This window comes from Ascaphus truei, chromosome 3 (genome assembly GCF_040206685.1).
Source record: "Ascaphus truei isolate aAscTru1 chromosome 3, aAscTru1.hap1, whole genome shotgun sequence".
In the NCBI taxonomy this organism is placed as follows: domain Eukaryota; kingdom Metazoa; phylum Chordata; class Amphibia; order Anura; family Ascaphidae; genus Ascaphus; species Ascaphus truei.
Window position 1 is genome coordinate 163,896,580 of NC_134485.1, and position 22,010 is coordinate 163,918,589.

Genomic DNA, 22,010 nt, shown 5'->3' on the forward strand with positions numbered 1-22,010 from the left:
AACTTTATTTTAGATGGCATAAAGTTCATCCTAGAACATAATTATTTTCTGTTTGAGGGGGTATATTACCTGCAAAAATGTGGCACCGCCATGGGCACGAAATTTGCACCCAGCTATGCAAATCTTCTTATGGGAGCATGGGAAGAAGACCATATTTGGTCTATTGCAGAGCTGGGTGCGAATTTGTGCCTATGGCGTAGATATATAGATGATATTATGTTTATCTGGAAAGGTAATGAAGAAAGCCTTAAACAGTTTATTATCTATATTAATGACAACTTGCTCAATTTAAAATTTAATTGTGAATATAGTCAGGAAAAAGTTAATTTCTTGGACCTGACTATTTTCATTGAGGAAGGGACAATAAAAACAGAGACCTTCTTCAAAGGTGTAGATATTAACAATTACATATCCACCACAAGTTGTCATCATCCGAAATGGCTGCAAAATGTCCCATATGGACAGATAAGACGCATTAAAAGGAATTGTAGTAACTTAAGTACCTTTCAAAAACAATCTGTCTTTCTTCAAGAAAGGTTTTTAGAAAAAGATTACAATGATGTGATCATACAGGATGCCATTAAAAAAGTCAATGATTTGGATAGAAATGATTTATTGAGTAAGAACAAGAAGGTTAAATCAAATAAAACTTTTGAGTACTCATTTATGACAGATTACAATAGACAATCAGATAAGATTACCAAAATAATTCAAAAGCACTGGCACATTGTAAAAAATGACCCTGTGCTTGGAGAGATTGTCCCTGAAAACCCAAATGTGATCTTCAGAAAAGCCAAATCATTGAAAGATAAATTAGCCCCCAGTGCCCTACCTAAAATAACCAGTGAGGGGAACACATGGCTAACAAAATCCAAAGGTTTTTATGGTTGTACCACATGCACTGCATGTAAATATAGACCAGAGGATAAATTTAGTTTTGTGTCAAATATCACAGGGCAAAGATACAACATAAAACAACTTTTATCATGCAAATCTAATTATGTGGTATATCTTATCACCTGTCCATGCGGATTACAATATGTGGGCCAAACAACAAGAACTATAAATATACGTATACTTGAGCATATCGGTAATGTGAGGAGAGGTGTTACTACACATCACCTGTCCAACCATTTTTTACAAAAACATAATGGGGACACATCTGGGCTCACTTTTACAGTTATAGAACAAGTGTTGACACATTGGAGAGGTGGAGACAGACAAGCTGCTCTTAAAAAAAGAGAAAGCTTCTGGATCTTCACTTTGCAAACACTTGTACCACTAGGTCTTAATGTGGATTTTGAGCTAAGTGCTTTCCTTTAAAAAACTGTAAAAATAAATCGTTTTAGACAATAAATTGCTTTAGACTGCAAAATGAGGTTGAACATGCACTTATTGTGAACTAATTGTTTTTTTCCCTATTTTATTTTGAGATACAACAATCGCCGTTTCAACATATATTAGAAGTTAGATTTTGAGCGATTTTATTAGATTTTATGTCTTTTATATATTTTATATACAATTCCAAAAATAGCACAGTTGTATATTAGGCCACTTCGTGAATTTTTAGAATGGGTTTTTTATTAATAAAGATGTATTTTACTTTGAAGTGTATAAACATTGTTGTGTATTTTAAAGGTTAATTGTATAACAGTGTTGTGAAGATTGGGAGGACATATGTAGTCAATCACCAATTTACTTGCTGTCCAATAGGAGGAAAGGTCAGCATTAAGTAAAGGGTACAAATAGCATCTCTTTATGGGGTAACATCACTCCTGACGAAGCCGTCACTACGTACGGCGAAACTAGTAGAGCGTAACCCCTCGTGTGAGATCCAGAGGGAGAGAGCCTGCTGTGGAGTTCCGGTGGCGTCCGCAATACGAGTTGAAGAACCCGGAAGTGACGTATCGGCCCCCTGAAGCAGCGCAGGTCGGAGACCGGATGAGGAAGCAGCATCGTGCAGAGATCCCGAGAACGCGACTCGAGTGAACCTTCATGTGTACAAACTTGCTGTTACCTTTCCGGAATCCTGTAAGCCTCCAATTTTTATCAATGCTGGATAAATATCTACATTTTTTAAGTATTGGATTGGTGTCTCTCTTTTGGATTCCTACCTCCTATTTATGTTCCTGTGTGTATGGGTCATTAGAGATGCCCATACACAGCTAATATTTCTGATACTTAGTGATCATTAATATCTAGCCTCACTGTGCTCTTATGAGAGCTCTGCCTGTGTATGTGTATTGTTAACATATTGCACTATGCGAGTATCACATTTTTTCCTTAGGCACTGACGCTCCCCTGATTCCTTTTCCTGTTACTTTGCGGACCGTGAAACAGTCCTTAAGGGTTTGAGTGTCTATTTATCACTTCATGCACTTTATTTTTGATTTATTTTTGATATCACTAGTCACTATATATCACTGCATGGTTTAAGTTGTGTGTTTTTTAGAGTGTATGAGCGCCATCTAGTGTTTTTTTGTATAGTGTAATTATTTTTTCATTGATGGGGTTCATTATCTCCAGACACGTGGATTGGCAATGGGGACAAGCTTTGCTCCCTCATACGCCAAACTTTTCATGGGTTGGTGGGAGTCATTCCACGTGTTTGAAGATATGAACATTTATAGGGAGCACATTTTGTTTTATAGACGCTTCATTGATGATTTATTATTCATTTGGGAGGGTGATGTTTCCACATTGTTATCTTTTATTAACACACTTAATTTGAATGACTTTAATTTACACTTCACGTACACCTTTAATTATCACCATATACATTACTTAGACTTATATTTATACATTGATAACTCACTCAATATTCACACAGATGTTTATCGCAAACCGAATTCACGGAATGCTTTCTTGCGTGCGAACAGCTGCCACCCCAAACCCCTAATCAGGGGCATACCAAAGGGGCAATTGATACGCCTGAGGCGAAATTGCTCTACGGAAGAGATGTATAATGCTCAAGTAAAAGATTTTTATGATAGATTGAAGAGGCAACCTCATATGAGGAATGAGTGGAGCACTGCAGGCAGGGTAGGGCGCATGTAGAAACGGCACACCATAGATAATAAAAAATCTAATTTATTAAGTGACTGGAGACATCACAAAAAGGAGCAGAGTCGTTCACTCTGACGCGTTTCGGGCCGCGGCCCTTTGTCAAAGAGTATGGCCCGAAACACATCAGAGTGAACAACTCTGCTCCTTTTTGTGATGTCTCCAGTCACTTAATAAATTAGATTTTTTTATTATCTATGGTGTGCTGTTTCTACATGCGCCCTACCCTGCCTGCAGTGCTCCACTCATTCCTCATATGAGGTTTCCTATTCCTGCTATCATTTAACACAGCTGGATGCACGCCTGGATGAGCTACTACCTACAATTATTGGATATAGGCTCCGCTGAGCCTCTCTTAAACAGTGAGTTATCCATGGATTTCCATTACATCTTCCAATACCAGATATCCTATACAAAAAGAACACTAGATGGCGCTCAAACACTCTATCTCAGTGCAATGTGTGATATAACAATGATCAAATAAATTATGTGATATAACAATAAATCAAACTTAAACCGTGCAATAAAAGATAAAAGTAAAAACACTCAAACCCTTAGAGGACTGTTTCAAGGTCCACACTCTGAGTACAAAAAGGAAGAAAATCAGGGCAGCGTCAATACCTGGAAGAAAATAAATAAACTACCATAGTGCATAACGTATATCATGGCAGAGCTCCAAAAGGAGCATAAATGCTAAATCGTGGAAAAAATCCGTCCATAAACAGCAATCAGGAGCAAAAAATATAGGGAGGTGGGTAAACCCAGAAGAGAGACACAGAGCCAAAGAATTAAAAAAGCCAAAAAACGTTTATCCGATATTGGTAAAAATGCAAAGCTTACAAGATACCAGATGGTTACGAGCGTTGGTTACAGGGTAAAGATGATACACAGAGTCGCGCCCTCGGGAACCTCACACACAGCCGCCTTCACCACCGGTCTCCGTCCTGTGCTGCAAGTCGAAGCCGATACGTCACTTCCGGTTTTCACTGATATGGTTGGCGCCACCGGAACTTCAGCTGCAGACTGTCTCCCTCAGGATCTCACATTGAGGGTTACGCTCTACGCGTTTCGCCGTGCGGGATGACGGCTTCGTCAGGAGTGACGTAAACCCATAGGAGGATACTTTATATACCTTCCACTATTACAATGACCTTTCCCCCCATAGGTCAAAATGTAATTAGATCTAAGTAATTGGGTAATTTGTTATATTAACACTCTCCAATGTTAAGGATCTCACAGCAATGTTATACAATTGATTTAAAATACAGTTTTTTTACTTTAATGTAGCTGATACTCATAATTATAATTACAGTATTAAATATATATAGAATACACGATATATAATAAACACATTTCACTTAGTACAAATGTAATAAAATTAGTAAAATAATCCCCATAATCTCTCCATCCAAGAAAAACGGCGATTGATGAATCTCCAAAGACAAAAGAAAAAACATTGTCAGTGCTGAATATAGAAATAAAAACATTAGCATGACTCTATTTTTCTTATAGCATATACATAATTTATAAGAGGTTTGAAAGGTGTCGTACACCTAAAGGAAAGCGCTTAACTCAAAATCAACATTTAAGCCTAATGGAACAAGTGTTTTCAGAGTGAAAATCCAGAAACTCTCTCTCTTTTTCAGAGCAGTAATTCTGTTTCCACCTCTCCAGTGTGGTAACACTTGTTCCAATACTGTGAATTTGAGACCTGATGTATCTCCATTATGTTTTTGAATAAAATGGTTTGACAAATAATGTGTGGTAACACCTCGTCTCACATTGCCAATGTGTTCGAGTATACGTGTTTTTACTGTTCTTGAAGTTTGACCCACATACTGTAGCCCACATGGGCAGTAAACAAGGTATATTACATAATCTGATTTACATGTCAAAAGTTGTTTAATATGAAACCGTTTTCCTGTTACGTTTGATACAAAACTGAATTTGTCATCAGACCTATGTTTACAGGCCATACATGTTGTGCAACCAAAAAAAACCTTTGTTTGTGTTAGCCATCTATTTCCAGTTGGAATCAATTTTTGTAAGGCACTAGGGGCCAATCTGTACTTTAGGGCTTTTGCCCTTTTAAAAATTTCATTTGTTTTTTCGGGACAATCTCTCCTAATATCGGATCATTTTTGACAATATGCCAATGCTTATGAATTATTTTTGAAATTCTTTCAGATTGTCTATTGTAGTTTGTGCAGAATGAAAATTCAAAGTTCTTCTTTGATCCCAACTGTTTTTTGTTACACAATAGGTCTTTTCTATCCAAACTTTCTGCTTTTGTTAATGCATTTTTGATGACCCTATCATCATAGTTCTTTTCTCTGAACCTGTTCTGTAGGAAGGCTGATTGTGTATAAAAACTGCTATCATCCGAGCAGTTCCTCCTAATCCGCCTTATTTGCCCATATGGGACATTCTGCAACCATTTGGGATGATGGCAACTATCAGTAGAGATATAGTTATTAATATCTACAACCTTAAAAAAGGTCTGGGTTTTAATTAATCCATCTTCAATGAAAATTTCCAGGTCTAAGAAATTAACTCTTTCCTGACTATATTCACATGTAAATTGTAAATTAAGTAGATTATCATTGAGATACTGGGTGAACTGAATAAGTCCCTTTTCATCCCCTTTCCCAATGAATATGATATCATCTATGTATCTACGCCATAGGCACAAATTTACACCCAGCTCCGCAACAGACCATATATGGTCTTCCTCCCAGGCTCCCATCAGGAGGTTTGCGTAGCTGGGTGCAAATTTCGTGCCCATGGCGGTACCACATTTTTGTAGATAGTAAGTCCCCTCAAACAAGAAGTAGTTGTGTTCTAAGATGAACTTTATGCCATCAAGAATGAAATTAGCCTCTTCATTTGGCATCTCTGAGTCTTTGGCTAATGCTCTATCAACTGCTTCATGTCCTTCTCTATGGTTTATACAAGTATATAGTGAGGTGATATCACAGGTTACCAAAAACCATCCCTTTTCCCAAACCTGATTATCTAGGATACGAAAGATGTCAGTGGTATCTTTGAGGTAAGAGGGAAGTGCTTTCACATATTTTTGCAAATAGACGTCTATGTAGGCGGATAGATGGGACGTCAGGGAATCTATGCCTGCAATTATAGGCCTCCCTGGGGGGTTTACAGTACTTTTATGCAGTTTAGGAAGGTAATAAAATATAGGTCTAACTGGGTCATCTCTATCTAGAATATTGTATTCTTCAGTATTTATTACTTCTTCCATTCTACCTTTATCTAGCAGAACTTTTAGTTCTTTTAGAAAATCTGATGTAGGATCTTTTTTTAAAGGTAAATAAGTGTGACTATCTCCTAGAATCCTTTGGGACTCCGCAAAAACATTGGAGAGTATTAATATAACAAATTACCCAATTACTTAGATCTAATTACATTTTGACCTCTGGGGGGGAAAGATCATTGTAATAGTGGAAGGTATATAAAGTATCCTCCTATGGGTTTACGTCACTCCTGACGAAGCCATCATCCCGCATGGCGAAACGCGTAGAGCGTAACCCTCAATGTGAGATCCTGAGGGAGACAGTCTGCAGCTGAAGTTCCGGTGGTGCCAACCATACCAGTGAAAACCGGAAGTGACGTATCGGCTTCGACTTGCAGCACAGGAAGGAGACCGGTGGTGAAGGCGGCTGTGTGTGAGGTTCCCGAGGGCGCGACTCTGTGTATCATCTTTACCCTGTAACCAACGCTCGTAACCATCTGGTATCTTGTAAGCTTTGAATTTTTACCAATATTGGATAAACGGTTTTTGGCTTTTTTAATTATTTGGCTCTGTGTCTCTCTTCTGGGTTTACCCACCTCCCTATATTTTTTGCTCCTGATTGCTGTTTATGGATGGATTTTTTCCACGACTTAGCATTTATGCTCCTTTTGGAGCTCTGCCATGATATACGTTATGCACTATGGTAGGTTATTTATTTTCTTCCAGGTATTGACGCTCCCCTGATTTTCTTCCTTTTAATACCAGATATCCTGTATGTTCTAAGTAGTTTCATTTAAGTGTGGTGGTGAATGGGGGTACACTTTTACCTTTGGATTGTTGTGTCCCCCAAGTACCCCATAAATCCCACTTTTATTAACCTGCCTAGGTGACTACTATATCATGAGCTACAGGTGATCATTATCTTGTATACTATCGATGCTCTATATACCCTAAGAGCAATAATATAATATATTTTTCAAGATTGATATATATTGCTCACTACTAAGGGATTCAAAGAAGATTACTGATGAAATTATTTACCTGTGGACTGTATTCTGATGCACCGATGCATGGACTTTATGTCTACCTATATACTATTTATGATAGATTCATTGAGCGAGGTTACGATCATGCTAACCTTATTAGATCTATTCAGGAGGTCTCTACTATGGATAGAGGGGAGCTCCTTAAACGGTCCCCCAAAAAATCCTCACTGAACGATTGCCCTCTGTTCATAACTTCTTATAGCAATCAAGGAGAACAGATCAAACAGATATTAAAAAAACATTGGTCCATTCTGTCTCTGGACCCTGTTCTTAAATCCATAGTCTCCATGGGTCCTAAAGTAATTTTTTAAAAAGCTAGGACAGTGGATAATTCGCTTGCACCTAGTATATTTAGAACAGTTACCCATGATAGATCTACTCTCCCCAAAGGATCGTTTAAATGTAACAAGTGTAAAATCTGTAACAAAATGATTCAATCTAGTACATTCACCTCCACTATAATTAGGACCACACACAGAGTATTGACATTTATGAATTCCAACTCATCATTTGTTATTTACCTGATTGCATGTGGACGTGGATGTCAATATGTTGGTCAGACTATTAGATGTTTAAAGATAAGAATGATGGAGCACTTTAGACTTATATCAAATGGAGATCTCAATCATCCAGTATCGAAACATTTTTCTAATTGTTCGAAAGGGGTCCTAATAATTTTTCATTCCAGGGTATTGAAATTGTTGCACCCCTACCAAGGGGTGGGAATAGGACCTTACAGTTGGATCGACGTGGGGCATTCTGGATGTTCACTTTGAGGACCAGATGCATCACGGGATGAACATTGATTGGGACCTTACCCATTTTTTTGTGATGCTACCGGCCATCGATGGTTGGTGGCCTTATCAAACTACAAAATTACCCTGAATATTGGAGTGGATGCCCTATCCCAAAGACCAGGCCTGAACACCACTCTCGATGATGACCTCTGGGAGGAGATCCCTCGACCAGGGATGCGAGCCATGTGCCACACCACGGCGATCATAGAAGATAGAGTGGCCTTCTCAGAGTTAAGGGTTGCGGACTTCTTAGGGTGCCACTCCAAAGCCATCCCCGCCACATTTTGTGACCCTGAAGGGATGAAAATCACTCAATATAAGATCATTAAATGGAAAGACCTGGTAGAATACCAAAAGCGGGACCCTGTGGCTGGCATTATTCACCAGGCTGTCCAGAGGAACAAGCCTGAACTTCTGTAGCATGCCCCCAGCGATACTTATGTGCGAAGCAGACAAATTTGAAATGGATAACTGCCTACTCTATCGGGTGGAACAGTATCACAACCACCTGGATAAAAGACAATTAGTTCTGCCTAGGAACCTACAACATATGGTTCTGAAAGCTTTGCACGATGAGCATGGACATCTCGGAATGGAGAAGAACTTTGGGTTAGTTCAAGACAGATTCTTTTGACCAAAGATTTGTGAGTCGGTGGAATGACACTGTCGTCAGTGCTCAAGGTGTATCCAGCACAAGACGCTTCCTACCCGAGCCGCACCAATGGCTCAATTGAAAAGCTCGGGCTCCATGGACTTGGTGAGTATGGATTTCCTGTGCATCGAGTCTGATTCCCGAGGTGTCTGTAACATGTTGGTCATCATGGACCATTACACGCGATATGCACAAGCCTTCCCCAACAAAGACCAGAAGGCCATCATGGTGTCAAAGATACTGTGGGAAAGGTACATTATGGCCTGCCCAACCACCTTCATTCGACCAAGGCTGGGATTTTGAGAGCAAGTTGATCCGGGAACTGCTCAAGATTCTTAATATCACAAAGTCCCGGACAACTCCGTACCATCTGGAGGGTGACGCTTTGCCGGAGCGATTCAACAGGACATTGCTGGATATGGTTGGCACGTTGAAAGGTGCTCAAAAGTCTGAGTGGAGCCGACACGTGGAAACCTTGGTACACGCGTACAACTGTACTCGCTACGAGTCCACCGGGTTTTCCCCGTACTTTCTCATGTTCAGGCAAGAAGCCAGGCTCCAATAACCAAATAAAAGGCTGACAGAGAAGTCGCCCAAAGGTCTCTGTATACTGCACTCAGGTCAATAGCAATGATTTATATACTGTATGACCTGATAGTCTAGTTTGTATATACATATTGCCAATCATGCAGGAGATCAAAAGTAAACGCATCCACACTAGGTAGGACAGCGATATACTAATAAAAGCCTAATAGGCTAAAATAATAAAGTTTTATTGAAAAGACAATGGCGATACTCTAATACTAATAAATAATGTGTTTAAAATAACCCATAAAAAGTACGTGGTAAATCACAATGTCTGTGTATAAAGTGATTATACAGTCTCAGTGTTCAGTAAACCGTGATAAACCCATGATCGGGTGGGAGCTGTAATGGCTAAGTGTAAGAAGCCAGGCTACCCATGGATGTGCATCTGAGGGTATCAACCGATGGGGTACCCAACACAATGCATTTCAAATATGTGCAAAGGCTTCAGGAGGGTCTGCAACAGGCCTACCAGCTGGCTGAGAAGTCCTCTGCTCAGCTCAATGCCAACAACAAGAGGCGCTATGACCACAAGGTCAGACACTGTGAAATCCATCCCGGAGATGCTGTGCTTCTCCGCAATCTCAGAATACCCGGGAAACACAAACTAGCCGACCGTTGGCGTGATGGTGTATTTGTGTAAGGAATCGGGGAACACATTTCCTGTGACGTGTTCCCTCCTTACCTATTGCTCCACACGCCTCCGCGCCATTTACAGAGCATGTGCACACACGGAGGCTCTCTCAGAACCTCACGGAGCTTGGCCCCGCTCCCCGCTCACATCACGTGTCATGCACGCGCAGCGCGCTAACTTGATGTTCGTGCACCGCTCCCCAGCTGCGCGACAACATTCCTAATAATGCTAACAATGCTCACCTGTCTCCTGCATTCTTTGTCCAATCCCTGCTCCTGCAGGGGCCGTGCCTCTGCTCCACCTCTCGCACTCATTGCTCCAGCCTTGCTATAAAAACTCTGCATGCTCAGTCACTCATTGCTAAGCATAAACCCTTGTAGCCTTGTGTTCCTGCTTTTCTGTGCCTTGCCTTGTGCTTTGCTATTTTTGCTTCCAGTTGATCTCAGCTGTACCGACCCGGCTTAACTTTTGGACCTTGAAGGAAAATCCGTTATTTCCTCCCCTGGCTTCAGAACCGAGAGGAACCTTTACTCTGCCAGGTAAACTGAAGCCTTGTGACTGGACACAATCTGCATCGTTTGCAGCAGACTTCCCGGAGAAGATTTCACGCCCTGCCACTGTTATCTTATTTTTCAGGCCTGAAAGACGAACGAAATGAAACGTAACGCACGCCAGGTTTCAAATCCTTTGTCTCAATTTATTACTCATAGGGTAATGACTTTTATACAGAAAAAAGAAGATATTGGTTAGAGGCGTAACATAGGCGTATCCTAGGTGTGTCTTGGGCGTAGCTTTGATTAGAAGCGTGATTTAGGGGCAGGACATATTAGTGGCGTGACTTTTGAGACGTGTCTTTTACAATATAAGCAATGTCTGACTACATAGCTTATTCATTGTCTGTTATCAAAAGAGACCTTGAGTCTTTAGCAACTATATTACACTATTTTGCTTCTTGCAGAGAACCATTCTATTATATTCTAACTAAAACATCAGGAAATTGACAACACAAAAGTATCTTAGCAATATCTTTAGCAGGAAGAAAAGAAATGTAATTTAGCAGAAACTGTGTGCATTTAGGAATTATATTTCAGCAAAAGGCTGACTACAGAATCTTAACTAGTTATGACCAGACAAAATGGAAGCTTAACATGAGTGCAGATTCTGGCCTGACATATTGGTCATAACAGACCCTCTCTGGATATTGCCCCCGGCTTGCCTCTGACTACCTGCACGTCTCCATCCCTGACCACGGCTATTGGACACTTTACTATCCCATCGGCTCTAACTCCTGACCACGGCGCAACGGACAATGACTACATTGCTTGCTCCACCCCACGACCTTGGCAAGTATGTGGATTACCCCACTTTCTCCAACCCAGACCCTGCTACGCTGACATCCCACTTTCCAGGCGTGCCTCCGCTGCTGTGGGTGCGCAGTTCTATACTTTCCCACCTCAGTACCACGGTCCCACCTTGTTTGTGGTGAGCGCAAGTGTTACAGTATGCTCAGCCCAATGAACGTGGACCCCCCTGAGGTGGGCCAAGCGAGTCCTCTTGGCCGTCTTTTCCGGTTAGAGGCTCAGGTCAATTCTTTAACCCATGATTTTGCAAACTTTTCTCTACAACAGCAGCAAAATAGAGGCCTGAAACCTGCAGCAACTTCTTCGTCCTTTCCGTAGCAAATCATGTTCGCTGAACCGCATCTTCCTACGCCTAACCGCTATGCTGGTGACCCCCACAAGTGCAGAGTTTTCTTAATCAGTGTGAAATTCAATTCGAATTAACCCCTTCTCATTTTCCCTCTGCAAGGTCTAAAGTGGCCTATATTATCGCACTGCTGACCGGTGACGCCTTGGCCTGGGCATCCCCTGTTTGGGAACAAAGACCAGAGATCACTCAGGACTACTCTCGCTTTATAAAAGAATTTAAGCAGGTTTTTGATACCCCGGGTCACAAGATCACTGCGGCATCCTCTCTTTTCTATATTTCTCAAGGTCTCCGGCCAGTCGCTAAATACGCCCTTGAGTTCAGGACTATCGCAGCAGAGACAAACTGGAATGATGAGGAATTGTCTGCGGCCTTCTGGCAGGGTCTAGATGAACCCCTCAAGGATCAATTGGCCACCCAGTACAGATCTACCAAACTGGAGGATCTCATTGCGGTATGTATACGTGTCGACCAGCGTCTCCATGTAACGCGTAGCTCACAACAAACGAAGCGCGACCACGGTGCTGAGGTAGGGAATTGCGCGGGCACGCCTAGAGTGTAGGATGGTTGTGCAAGCTGGGTAAGGAGTACAGAGTGTAGAATAGTAGAAAGTACCTGCCGGGTCTGGACTGGAGAGAAGCGGATCGTTGGGGTACTAGCCGAGGTCAGGACTGGAGATAGTAGCATAGTCGTAGTGAGGATAGCCGAGATCAGGGTTGGAGAATTCATAGTAGTCGTACATAAGCCGGGTCAGGAGAGGACAGGTGTGGGGTCCAATGAACGTAGCAGGGTCGGGCAGCAATAGGAACAAGACAGGCACAAGGCAGGAATCTCAAGGTACAGGGCAGAATCCATCAAGGCACTTCGTCACACACAAGGTTATGCTCAGCAATGAGTGTCTGGGATAAGCAGGTATTTATGGGACTCCCCTCCAATGGTATGCCGGGGTGGAGCAATGGAACGAGATCCGATTGGCTGCTGGGTCACACAGGTGCACCCTATTGTGCAGCCTGATTGGGTGAAGAGGCAGGGTTATGTCTGGTGTGCGTCACCGACGTGGAAGGCTGGCAACTCGGTTGCATGTTGCTTGGGCACTGCGCATGTCCATCCGCTGAACGTGCCCGAAGTCTGGAGGCGGGTCCAAGGGTGCACTGACCCGCGTGCGACATCAGGCCCGGGGGCAGAGACTAGTGTGCGCATCACTCCCACGCCGTGTATACTCATCACTAGAGTGGGGGCGGAGACTGAGGATGAACCCAGAGGGGAGGCTGGCTGAACGAGACCGGCGCACGTTAGTGCTGGGATGGAGACTGGGGGCGTAACCCGCAGAAGGGCAGACTGATCGTGCGCGCGTAGCTGGACCATCGCGACATCGCGCATCCTGGGTGCCTGTCATGGTTGAAGGTTTTAGGCGAGGAGATGGTTTCCATCCACCAGGATGGTGAATCCTCACAGTAACCCCCCCCCCCTCTAGGAGAGACCTCCAGGCGACTCCACGATGGCTTGTCCGGAAATTTCGAGTGAAGTATGTGGATCAACCTGGCTGCGTGAATATGGTGGCTCAGATTCCAGGACCTTTCTTCGGGACCGAAACCCCTCCAGGGTACAAGATAGTGTTGCGAACCTCTACAAATCTTGGAGTCCAGAATGGACTGTATCTCATTCTCGGGTCGACCTTGAACCATGTGAGAAGAAGTGGGTGGAACAGGAACTGAGTATGAGTTCTGAGTCACTGGTTTAAGAAGAGAAATATGAAAAACGGACGTAATCCTCAAAGACGAAGGCAGTGAGAGTCGTTTAGCGACCGGGTTAATCCTCTCGTGACAGAAAAGGGGTTAAGAAATCTGGGTGCGAATTTCATGGAAGGGACTTTCAGCCTGATATTCCTGGATGACAGCCAGACTTTGTCGCCAGGTTTGAGATCCAGAGTCGATCTGCGGTAGCGATCTGCCTGAGTCTTCTGCCTTTTGACGGCTGTCCGGATGTTGGCCAGAATCCTTTTCTGAATTCTGGAAGTCCTTAATCCTATCGTCTGCCGCTGAGACCCCCGATGAACATGCAAGCTTGCTGGTATCTGTACGTGAAATCAGGCTCAAGCTGGAAATTTTGCAGTTATCATGGCGGGGACAGATAGCAAGGGCTGCCGGTCACAAGGTTTTCACTGACGGTTGGACCGTTATTGTAAGCCGGTGCTGGTGCCGGCGCAGGGGCTGTTACATTGCTGGCCTGGGATTGACGAATCTTATTTGGATTTAACATGACCTTTCTCCTTTTGAAGTCTCCATGATCACAGATACTTGAAAAATCTGGCACCACACACCAATACCCTCCTCTAACTCCATGTGCAGGGGCAATACGAAAAAAAAACACGGATCGCTTCTTAACTTTTTCCTTATTGCATGCTTCCACACACGAGCATCAGGTGAAAATTTGTAAAAGTCATAATTTGAGATAAAATATTGATAGATTTCAGCAACTGTGGCCATTTTATCAGCTGCTGCATTAATGCATTAAGGAGGAACTTGTCTCACCCCCTAGGGTGATGTTACTGAGTTGTGCTGAATAAATAGAAGCTTATTTTTCTTACCACCTGGCTCCCTAGCAGTGCACTGTTTTTGCTCTCTTTTTTTCTCTTAGAAACTGAAGGGGTCCTAGGAAATGGGGCAACAAAAGTTACAAAGCGAGGTCGTTGACGTTCTAAGCGTCGTTCCTGGAGGCGTTGATCTACCCGAGTGGCTTGAGAAATTAATTCCTCCAACGCTCCTGGCCTGGGTTGAGCGGCAAGTTCATCCTTCACGGAGTCCGTCAAGCCCTGCCAGAAGATGGCTATGAGTGCCTCATGGTTCCAACGCTGCTAGGGTCCAAAATTCCAGGGCATATCTGGCAACAGACCGGCGTCCCTGTGATAAATGAAGAAGAGAGGAGGAAGCCGTGTCCTGGCGTGCGGGAGTGTCGAACACCTGTTGGAACTCTTGTCTGAAGCGGGAATAATCTAGGGTTATTTCATGGCGTAACTTCCAGATAGGGGATGCCCACGCCAAAGCATTACCAGTCAAAAGAGAGTATACATAAGCTACCTTCTTACGACCCGAGGATAACTGAAAGGGCTCCATCTCAAACTGGATCTCGCACTGGTTGAGGAAACCACGGCAGGCCTGGGGATCTCCAACGTAAGGCTTTGGCGTGGGAATCTTGGGCTCCGGAGCGGCAGCACCCACAGGTTCCGGCTGGGACAGAGGAGGAGCAATCGGTGGTGGTTCCCGGAGAGAGAGAGTGGTTATTTGTTGGGTTAATTCAGTGATTTGACTAGACATGGTTTGATTCTGCAGGATCAGGGCCGAAAGGATTTGGTCTAAAGTGGGCTGATCTGCATCGGTCTGGTCTGCGTCGGTTTGGCTCTGCATAATGTCACGGAAGTGCTGCCCGCAGACCAGACCCATCCCTTTACTGAGGTGGGACGTATAGAAACACGCACCCACAGCAGAAGAAGCATGTCCGGAGTGTGGTAGTTTGCGTAGACAGGCAAGGAGACTTAGTAAGGGTAACAATGGTACCTGCCAGATCCGGAGTTGAGATCTCGCGGTTGGTGCCGAAGCCGAGGGTCGAGGAAGAGAGAGGTCCAGGAGGTCAAAAGTCAAGCCGAGATTGAGGGACGAGAGAAGCAGCATAGTGAGGAGGAAGCCAGGGGTCGAGAGCCAGGAGAGGAGTCGTAAGCCAAGCCGGGTCAAAACCTGAGAAGCACAATAGCAAGCAAGAGGATATTCACACCAGGTATGCAGAAGCTATGCAGAGCAATGATTCCAGGGAAGGACTCGAGTAATAAAGGTGGGAGAGCCAATCAGAGAGGCAGGTGGAGCAGAGGTGTGCCGTGGAGCACAACCTGATAGGTGCGCGCTGTGATCCTGAAGCGGCATCAGCAGGGGGGCGTGAGTATGGCTGGAGCGAGTGCTGGGGGCGTGATGGAGCTGCCTGTGCAGTGAATAAATTATAGCTGAGAGCACGCGCGGTGTAAGACCATCTAGCGCGTGTCCCCTCCAACATGACAGCTGCGTGTGTCAGTGTCGGCTGACACGGAGCCTGGCTGCGGAGGGGATACCACTGGGGAGAGGAAGTGGGAGCAGGAGCAGTCCCAGACAGAGTTAAGGAGGGGGTGTGAGAATCCTGCTTCCTTACAAAAGTACAATCCCCAAAGCTTAAAAACCCTTTGACATTGACCAAACAGCCTATCATATTTGACCATCCTTGGCTATTTTCTCCCTAGCTATTTGTTATGGAACAGCATAATACTAGAAAACTTCTAAAGACTAAATTAAGTTGACGCAGTAAGGAAGAAGCAGATAAGATAGTAGTACAGGCTGAAAAAGAACTGAAATGCATGCTTGCTAATGCAAGAAGCCTGACAGATAAACTGGAGGAGCTTGAATGAAAAGCTGCAAGGGAGCAGTATGATATCATAGGCATTACTGAAACATGGTGGGATGAAACTCATGACTGGCCAGTTAATTTAGATGGTTATTCCCTTTTTCGGAAGGATCGAGCAAATAGAAGAGGAGGTAGAGTATGCTTATATGTTGATCCGGATCTAAAACCTATTATAAGGGAAGATGTTTATGAAGGGAATGATGAAAATGTAGAGACCTTGTGGATAGAAATTAGCAGTGTAGGTAAAAGTATAAAGAAAATGTTTGTAGGGATATGTTATAAACCACCAAATATCTGTGAGATTGTGGAAGCTAAAATACTTTTGCAAATGGAGAAGGCATCAAAACTAGGTCATGTTTGTATAATGGGTGATTTTAATTATCCAGATAGACTGGGGCAATGAGATTAGCATTACAACAAAAGGAAACAGGTTTTTGGGGGTGCTTAAAGACAATTATATGACCCAAATTATTGGGGAACCAACCAAGTGAGGGGCAATACTGGATTTAGTAATATCAAACAATGTAGAAGTAATAACAAATATTCAAGTCCTGGAACATTTGGGTAACAGTGATCATAACATGGTCTCAATTGAAATAAATTATCAAAAAACAGATTACTTGGGTTCAACAAAGACCTTAAACTTTAAAAAGGCAGATTTTAATAAACTGATTACTAGTCTATGTTTTTGCAGGGAAAAATTTAGAAGATAAATCGGCAGTCTTTAAAACATTGTTAGAAAAGCACACTTATCAGTGTATATCCTTGGGTAATAAGTATAAAAGAAATAAGTCAAAACCAATGTGGCTAAATAAACAGGTAGGGGAGGAAATGAAAAAGAAGAGGCAGGTGTTTAGTTTCTTTAAGTCAGAAGGGACAGAGGCATCATATCAGAATTATAAGGAATGTAACACAAATTGCAAAAGGGCAATCAAATTAGCAAAAATAGATAATGAAAAAAGGATTGCATTAGAAAGTAAGACCAACTCTAAAAAGTTCTTTAAGTACCATAATAACAACAAAAAAAAATGAAAAGAAAATATAGGACCCTTTCAGTGTGAGATCGGCAGGCAGATTATTGGAGATAAGGAAAAAGCAGAGGTATTAAACACATTCTTTGCCTCTGTGTTTACCAGGGAAGAATCAATTTAAATTGCAGTGCCGCAGGAGGAAGCCACAGCCTCCATATTAATGAACAATTGGTTAACTGAGGAAGAAGTTCATAGGCAGCTTGATAAAATGTAAGTAAACAAGGCACCTGGCCCTGATGGCATACATCCAAGAGTTCTCAAGGAGTTAAGTTCAGTAATAGCCAAACCATTACATTTAATATTCAAGGACTCCTTTTCCACGGGCTCAGTACCACCGGATAGGCGTAAAGCAGATGTGGTGCCTATATTTAAAAGGGAGCTAGATCACAACCGGGAAATTACAATCCTGTAAGCCTGACTTCAATATTAGGGAAACTACTTGAAGGTTTAATATGGGATAATAGCTGAAGAGTGAGGGGAATGCTCCCCTAGCAATGCTCACAGGGAATGTCCACGTGTTGAACGTACAATTTGTAGCCTTTAAATCATTGTTCACTTTCCCAAAAGAAAAAACATAATGAGCCTAGACCTCCATGGTCCACATCAGCCAAGATCAATAGTGTCCCATATAGTGTCCCTTGATTACCACTCTTGGTAGATTCCCAATAGCCTTGATAGGTAGATCTTATATGGGTGTCAGTGGTTGTAGGGAACTGTGAATGTAATATGACACATGGAGTAAGTAACAATGGATGAATAAAGTTACTCACTTTGTTGATCGTCTGGAGATCCAGGTACTATCGGCGTGCTCCTCCCGGAAGAAATGATCAGTATGCAAGGAGTCGTGGATGGTGGTGCAGCTACCTTGGAAAGAACGTTTGACCAAAGATTGCAATAAAATCTCTAGGTACAAAAATTTATTGGCACATAAGGAAACAGCAAAAAAGCCCTCTTACACATTTCGCGTGGTCTCCCACTCTTTATCAAAAAGTATAGTACACAAACCAATCGACTAACATAAATACCCACCGTTCCTTCCTTCAACCATGACGTATAGGCGCTCTCATCCAATGAGAGTCATCACGCCCCTTCTCACGGACGCCTCATACCATTACCCTGTGAAAGGAAAATCCGTTATTTCCTCCCCTGGCTTCAGCACCGAGAGGAACATTTCCCCTGCCAGGTACACTGAAGCCTTGTGACTGGATACTACACCATCTGCACCCATTTGCAGCAGACTCCCCCGGAGAAGTTTTTCACGCCCTGCAACTGTTATCTCCGGTCTTCGGTGAACTTTTCAGGCCTGGGAGACGAACAAAATGAAACATAACGCACGCCAGGTTTCAAATCCTTTGTCTCAATTTATTACTCATAGTGTAATGGTTTTTATACAGAAAGAAAAAAGATATTTGTTAGAGGCATAACATAGGCGTATCAAGGCGTATCATAGGCGTGACATAGGCGTATACTAGGTGTGTCTTGGGCGTAGCTTTAATTAGAGGCGTGATTTAGGGGCAGGACATATTAGTGGCGTGACTTTTGAGACGTGTCCCTTTTCAATACAAGCAATGTTCTGAATACATAGCTTATTCATTGTCTGTTATCAAAAGAGACCTTGAGTCTTAGCAACTTTATTTCACTACCTTGCTTCTTGCAGAGAACCATTCTATTATATTCTACTAAAACACCAGGAAATTGACCTCACAAAAGTATCTAGTAATATCCTGGCCAGGGAGAATGAAATGCAATTTAGCAGAGAAACTGAGTGCATTTATGAATTATATTTCAGCAAAAAGGCTGACTACAGAATCTTAACTAGTTATGACCATACAAAATGGAAGCTTAACATGAGTGCAGACTCTGGCCTGACATACTGGTCCTAACAATCCCTCCTTTTTGTTCTCTAAAAGAACAAATACCCTTACTAGGTACGCTTCTCTATGACTATGGCCTTATGGGGACCAATAGTATCATAGACTCTGTTCATGGCCACATATGAATTATTAGTTGCATACATGGCGTGAGATGAAACTGAAGGTTTCCTTGAGACAAATGAAAGCATTGCACACTTAGTACAGTGAAAAATAACAAAAATTTCTGCAATTATACTAATCACTACAATAAAACCATAGAGAATTTTCATACCTAATTCTCCGAGAAAGTGGGAAGGATGAATCCCAGATAACAAAGGGCAGTATGATTGCAGGGTACAATCTTAGTGGCCCACATGCCACACAACCAATAGATATATATATATATATCATTAAATATTTCTATAGATTAGAAAATGGCTTACATCTCAATATGTCACATAATCTAAGGGTCAGCTATTTGTGAGAATTGGTGGGGGTTAATTTCTGCTAAGAGCGACTGCACAAACATTCTTCTTGCACACATCTTTCATACTGCATTTACTCAGAATGGCAAAACGGACCAAGATGGCTGCTATGGTCAAAATGTCTGACTTAGGATCCTTTCCTTGTGGTTGACTCACGTCCCTTTGTGACCTCCCACCTTCCTCATATCCAGTCTTCTCAGTCCTCCCATATCCTTAAGAGACAGTCTATTTAAAGAACAGAACAGTTAACCGTTTCATAGTCCTGATGGACCAAGATGTCCAAGTTGTGCATAACTTCATTCCTTTCTTTTCTGGAAATTATATCAGCCCAGTTGATTTCTTCTTTGGTCTCTTCTTCTGGGGGAGTGGCGACATCATCACCGCAGAGAGGCATAGAGTCGGTGGGGGTTGCAACGCACTTCTGGATCAGAGTTTTGCTGTACTTAATACATAGAGAGCAATGAGTAGGACAAACACACACATACAAAAACATTCGCTAGCTTCGCTCAAAGCAAATCAATCCAACCACCAAGTCCCCATGGTCCCTAAATCCTGGATAAATACACAACATTGCACTTTAACTAAGGCGCATACATGCCCCTCCTTTTGAGCCTAAAATATAGTCTAGAGCTATTTTATTCTGCGGAGCCATTAATTTAAACTAAACCTATTCTTGGTTAAATGAGTAAATGTCTGTGGCTGTATGATTTAGGATATCCCTGTAAACCTGTCATACAGTAACCCAACTCCTACATTTGGGAATAAATTCCTTGAAACTTATTCTTCCCATAGACTACTTTTTAGCACTTGTGTATTGGGTGCATCTCTTCTGTTTCTTACTCTACCTGTGAGCAATTAACATAACCGTGTGTTTGACTGATAAAGCATTCTCCCACCGAGATATCATTCTGCCGGGAGATTCTATTAACCTAGAAATCCAAACAAAATAAACAAAGTTAAACAAATAATATCTTATACTATTTTGTCATCCTTATGGGACGCCACTTACACAAACATAATGGAGCATACATTGTAACTGAAAAATAATAAAAACCTGTAAAAATAAAAAGTTCAAAGTTCGTGTGTTGAGGCCTGGACATTTTTGCCTATAACCTTTCTCCCTTGATTAGTGGTCAGAGAGTATTGTGTCCATCAAAACACTTATTTGCAGGTGCTATGTCTTTGTCTTTATTTGCTGTTTGTGCTTAGGCTGGCACCATTTTGACGTGCGTGATGTGTATCCATGATGATAAGCAAAATGTTTACTGCAATGCTGGTGATGAGTAGTATTTAAATGGCCTTTTCATCTGGGATGAAGAGCATGCTTGCGTAGAAAATGCTTGACCATTAACCCGTCTTGCGTAGGTGCACTTTCAGCTTTAACCTGTGCCTAGAAAGACTCAAAAATATATATTAGTTGCATGCAACACTTATTAATTGTTTTATTACCAATAACATGGTCCTTAATTCGTTACTTTGAACTACTGATGGTCATAACTCATCCCATAAGTGTCTCATAGGGAGAGAATTTATACCTAGAAATAAATTCTTGTATTAATATGGTTACTACTATTATTAGCATCCGCAATATTAAACAGAGATATTCCCTATTAATGCTCCTCAAATTTTAAACTAAGCAACCAATATGGACTTGATTTTGCTACAATCCAAGTTCCTAAAACTTGGTACCTCAGCCTGTGCCAAACCAATTGCTTCCATAATCAACTCTATCCTGTCTGCAGGCCATATCCCTAAGACCTGGAAAACTGCTAGAGTTGTCCCAATCGACAAAAATGGAGACAAAAACACTGTCTCAAATTACAAATCAATCTCTCTTCTCCCAATACACACTTACTCTCATTCATACCTAACTGCCATCTGCCATTTTTTCTGATGCAAATGGTGACAACCTTTTAGTCATTTAATACTAACTAACCTTAAAACTCGCCCCACAAGTCAAGCATCCCAACAGCCTGCACTCATGGCTATTGTCCCACACCCACAGTCACTCCTGGCTTTCACTTCAAACACTCCACTGTAACTATTCTGCTAAAAAAAAAATGTGAAATGCCCTGTATATAATATATACCCTGTTCACTTATGCAATTACACTTGCAATAATATATCCCCTGTCCTTTAACTCTATTTCCAGGACATACCCAAAAACAAATAAATGGTTACAAAATGATAAATTTGGCAGATATTATATATCCCTCAACATAGGGACGGCTTGCTACCTGCTTTGCTGTGACATCTGCAAAGGTATTATTATTTACCAGGGGCCTGTCAGCTCTTGGAGTTAACATTGTTATAATAAATTCAATAACCTATGTTTGTGTCTCCCCTCTTTTGTTCATATATTATCTATATATGTGAACAAAAATACAAAAACACAAAAATAGTTATGAAAACAGGTTGCTTTGATATATAGCAATATTAAACTGGTAAATAGATTTGTATGTGTTGTGACTACAAAATTATTTAC